At 45.1% G+C, this 5,416-nt stretch overlaps 1 pseudogene; it reads right to left on the bottom strand.

Annotated features, from left to right (window-relative positions):
- Positions 1-5,416, bottom strand: part of LOC103593784 — a 7,222-nt pseudogene that overhangs the window by 1,323 nt on the left and 483 nt on the right.

Genomic DNA, 5,416 nt, shown 5'->3' with positions numbered 1-5,416 from the left:
GGGGGGGGGGGGGGGGGCCCTTTTGGGGGGGGGGGGGGGGCCCACATGGGAGTAGATGCAGGGCCCCACGCAGGGGAGGCAAACAGCATGGGCAGGGACCTAGTCTGCTGGAGGGCTCAGGATTTCTGCCCATTTTTTAATTGGGTTGTCTTTTTGTTGTTGAATTGTGAAAGTTCCTTATATATTCTGGGTATTAGACCCTTATCAGATACATGATTTGCTAATAGTTTCTCCCATTCTGTAGTTTGCCTTTTCATGGTGTTGACTGTATCCTTTGATGCACAAGAGCTTTTAATCTTGAAGTCCAATTTATCTACTTTCTTTGTTGCTCTTCTTTTGATGTTGTACCCAAGAATCCATCATCAATTCTGAGGCCAAAAATGATTTATCTCTATGTTCCTTTCAAAGAGTTTCATAGTTTAGCTCCTCTTTTGTTTCTTATTGACCCATCTTGAGTTAATTTTTGTATATGATGAGAGTAGAAGTGTGACTTCACTCTTTTGCATATGGATATCCAGTCATCCCACCGCCATTTGTTGAAGAGACTTTTCTTTTCCTGTTGAATGGTCTTGTCACCCTTTTCTAAAATTTGGCCATAGAGGTATAGGTTTATTTCTGGACTCTCAATTCTATTCCACTTGTCTGTATGTCTATCCTTATGCCAGTACCACACTGTTTTGGTCACTGTAGCTTTATGTTAAGTGTATTAGTGAGTGGGAAAAAACACTACAGTTTGTAGTGCTCTTATTCAACAATCATCACAGCAGACAGACTTCTGTGACCAAATGTGTGGGGATTTCTCCCCACTTACAAGCCAGTAGTTCTTTAGTAGACACCAGCGGGGTGTCCTCCAGTTCAATTCTGAAACTGTCTAACTGGTGACAGCATCAGATTACATAGGATGAGGAAGCTCAGTCCCCAAGACTGTCCCCCACTTCAGATGCCAGTTGCAAGTCCAGGCTTCTGGAACTTCTGACCAACCAGCTATAAATCAGGGTTCCCACAATCCCCTTCTTGGGTTTGATTAGTTTGCTTGAGCAGCTCACAGAACTCAGGGAAACACATACTTATATTTACTGGCTTATTATAAAGGATTTTACAAAGTGTATTAGCCAGCGTTCTCCAGAGAGACAGAATCAATAGGATATGTTATTATTATATGAGAGGGATTTATTAGGGGAATTAGCTCATATGACTGAAGAAAAGTCCCACGATAGGCCGTCTATAAACTGGATGCCAGTAGCATGGCTCAGTCCAAGTCCAAGGCCTCAAAACCAGGGAAGCTGATGGTATCCTTGGTGCAAGTCTTGGAGCCCAAAAGCTGAAGAGTCTTGAGTTCTAATGTCCACACACAGGAGAGAAGAGTGTATCCCAGCTGCAGCAGGTCGACAGATTGACTTTTTTCCTCTGTCTTTCGTTCTCTTCAGACCCCCAGTGGATTGGATGGTTCCCACCCACAATGAGGATGGGTGTCTCCCACCCAGGCCACTCAGACTCTCACACTAATCTCTGCTGGAAACACCCTCACGGACACACCTAAAAAGATAGCTTTACCAGGATTCTCAGCATTCCTTCATCAAACCAAGTTGACACCTAGAATTAACCTTCACACAATGGATAAACATAAAGAGATGCAGAGGGTGAGGTATGGGGGAAGGGACATGCAGTTTCCATGCCCTCCCTGGGTCCGCCACTCTCCAGGAACCCCCACGTTTTCAGCTGTCTGGAAGCTCTCCAAACCCAGGCCTCTTGGGTTTTTTCTGGAGGTTTCATTACACAGGCATGAGTGATTAAATCATTGGCCACCGGTGATTAGCTTAACCTTCAGCCCCCTCTCCCCTCTGTGGAGGTTGGGGGGCAGGACTGAAAGTCTTGACTTGGTCTTTCCTGTGACCACCTCCATCCTGAAGCAACCTAGGGGCTTGCAGCCATCATTAGTACACGAAAAGACTCTTATCAGTTTGGAGATTCTAAGGATTTTAGGAGTTATATGTTAGGAGACAGGGATGTAGACCAAATACATATTTTCACAATGTCACAGTAAGTTTCGATATTGGGAAGTGTGAGTCTTCCAACTTTGTTCTCCTTTTTCAATATTGTTTTGACTATTTGGGGCCCCTTGCAATTCTGTATGAATTCGAAGATCTACTTTTGCAAAAAAGGCCACTGGAATTTTAACAGGGATTGCATTGAATCTGGGTAGTATAGACATCTTAACAATATTGTCTTCCAGTCCATAAACATTAGGTGTCTTTCCATTTACTTAGGTATTCTTTAATTTATTTTGGCAATGTTTTGTAGTTTTCAGTGTGTAAGTCTTTCATCTTTGTGTAGTAAGGAATTTGGCCTCCCTTAAAGAGATGTCTGGCCTTTGTCCTGGCTCCTGCGAGGTGACCTCTTGCAATTTCTCAAGTGACAGGAGTGTTTTTGTAATTCATGGTAGGCCCCTCAGACCACATTTGATAGTTTATGCTAAGGAGGAGAGTCATACTGGGCCCCTTGATAGTTAATGTAAGGAAATGACTCAGTGTTGGGCATGGCAATTCTTGAAAGACTAACTGCATTACCTGAAACTGGATAATTTATAAGAAAACCAAATTTTTTTCTTACAGTTCAGAGGCTGGAAAGTCCAGAGTCCTGGAGGTGCATCTGGTGAGGGCCTTGTTCTTGGTGGTGACACTCTACAGCAATGCAGGGTATCACCTGGTGAATGGGCTGAGCAAGAGAGAGCTAACCTGCTTACTCACTCTCCTTATAAAGCCGTCAGAACCATGCCCAGTACCACCCACTAAACCATCAACTATTACTCTGTGAATGGATCAGTCTGTTCACTAAGGCATGATCCTCACAATCCAATCACCTCTTAAAGGCCCCACTATTCAATTACCACAATAGGATTTTGCACCCTCAACACTGTTATGGTGGGGATTAATACATGGACCTTTGGGGAACACAATTCAACACATAGCATCAACCATGTGATTAGAGGATTGGGCTTTGAGCCACATGACAACATTCGGACCTCCAGAGAGGGCAAGGGGTCTGGAGATTGAGTTCAATCATGTGGGCAATGATTCAATTAATTATGCCTATGTAATAAAGTCTTAATGAAACTCTGGACACCGAGCTCAAGTGAGCTTTCCTGGTTGGCAATATTCTTTGAGTACTGTCACACACCATGGACTGGAGGAGGTAACGCTGCCCAGGAGTCCACAGGGAGAGGATAACTAGAGGCTTTGCATTTAGACCCCTCCCGGATTTTGCCCTACATTACTCTTCCCTTACCTAATTTTAACGTATCCTTTCCCTATAATAAACATGACCTTGAGCATGATAACTTTCAATGAGTTCTGTGAGATTTTCTAGCAAATTATTGAGCCTGAAGGTGGTCATGGGAACCCCCAAATTTGCAGCTGCTGGTCCATCCAAAGTGCAGTGGTCCTGGGGACCCCTGAACTTGCAACTGGTGTCTAATGTGAGGACAGTTTTGTAGGGACTTCCTTCAGACTGTACAGTTGCCTACTCTTTGCAACCTCCTTGGTCAAATATATCCCTAGGTATTTTGTTCCTTTGGATACTATTGTAAACAGAATTGTTTTCTTAACTTACTATTTGTTTTTAACAAATATTTACTCAGTACTTGCTATGTGCTAGGCTCTGTTCTAAGTACTTTATAAATACTAATTTTATTCCTACAATAACCCAATGAAATAGGTACTTTTCTTTTTAAAAACCAGGCAGTCTGGCTCCCAAATCCATATTCTGAACCCACCACACTGCTCCTTTATAAGTCTTCTTTGATAATTTTCCTGGGAATCACTTTATTTCACCTCTCCCCACTGCCATTCCATAATGCAGGCTCTTATAAATTCACACCTGAACCAGAGTCTCCTGTTATGCCTCCCCAGCTCTCTACCACTAACCCTGAATGTTGCTGCATCCCTAACAATATTAAAGCACTGCTGTTCTAAGTCCTGGCCACCCCAACGACGTGAAGTGCCTTCCCCTTCTTTACATTTATTAAATGTAAAAAGCAATTGTTGCTCATAAGCAGGACTTGGCTGTGGATTCCATACTGTCTTCTACTAACACGTTGAACTGGTATTGAAAACTTTTTATCGTGTGAAACAGAAGCAGAGTGCTTGAAAGGAAAGCGCATGAAACCTCTCAGGACCTGATCCCCCACCCTTACTCCTCCTCAATCTCAGGTTCTTCATTTGCAAAACAGAAACTATAAGGCCTACCTCAAAGGGTTGTTGTGAGAATTCAGTGGGGGAAAGAGGAGGGAGAGAAGTGGGGGAAAGAAAGGAACGGGGGTGGGGGAAGGGCAGGGTCCTGGCATGCGACAAGTTTTCAACAAATGTTGATTGATTTGTGCCTGACTCAGTCTCCCCAAAGAACTTGTAAGCTTTTTGAAGGCAGAGGCCCTGACTCATATTTTTTGGTATTTCTCAAAGGTCCTGTACATCAAAGACATTCCATGATTATTTGCTTTGATCACTTCAACAGAAACACTTTAGTAAGTGGACACAATGGCCTCTTATGACAAAATCGAGCTCTGGTGTCTGACTTCAAATGTTGGCCACTGACTAGCTCTGTGATCTATGAACATTAACCTCCGTGAGCCTCAAGTCCCTTATTTACAAAATATTCACAGTAGTACCTGCTTCATAGGGTTGTGAGGATTATACAAATAATTGACAAAGATTCTTTCTTTGCCTAGCCGACCTTTAGTCTTCTGCTAGGCATGTCTGTGCAGTTTTAGCAAAGAACTGCAGTTTCCTGCCAGTTTAGGAAGACCACCTCCCTCACTCCCATCCTGGATATCTGATGTCTTGGATATATCTGATCAAGTTCCTCATCCTCCACCAACCCCCAGACCCTGGCCTGTCTTCAGCAAGAATTCTGTTAAATGGGTTTGGCCAGAACCCCGCTAACCCCAATGTTTCCTCTCAGTAATTTCTCACCCACTGACCCACACACTGCTCCTGGGCTATACATTCCCACCTGCCCATGCTGTATTCGAAGTCGAGCCCAATCTCTCTCCCCCACTGCAAGAGCCCATTGCAGTTGTCCCTGTACCTATGACGATGGTCCAGAAGGGCTGGGTGACTTCTCGGAGATACTACAGTGTCAGGTTTGGATTGGAATCCACAAACATCCCAGCGCACAGCCCCAGGAGCCGGCCCCTCGGGCGTCTTCCCTGGTCCGCACCGCAGCCGCGTCCATTCAAAGGCTGCCCCGTCCCTCCGCTCCCAGTCTCTTCCCGGCCACTCCGCGCGCCCATCGCCTCCCACGCCTGAGTCGGCCCCTTGACTGCTTTGCCTTTTCTCCGCCAGAAACTGAGGGGTGAGACCACGTTTGCGGCCGGGACGCGTGAAGGCGGCCGCGAGGTTCCGCGGGAGACGCGCGGCGG

The sequence above is a fragment of the Galeopterus variegatus genome, unplaced genomic scaffold (genome assembly GCF_000696425.1).
Source record: "Galeopterus variegatus unplaced genomic scaffold, G_variegatus-3.0.2 Scaffold1415, whole genome shotgun sequence".
NCBI lineage: Eukaryota > Metazoa > Chordata > Mammalia > Dermoptera > Cynocephalidae > Galeopterus > Galeopterus variegatus.
This window is presented reverse-complemented; position numbering and strand designations above follow the sequence as displayed.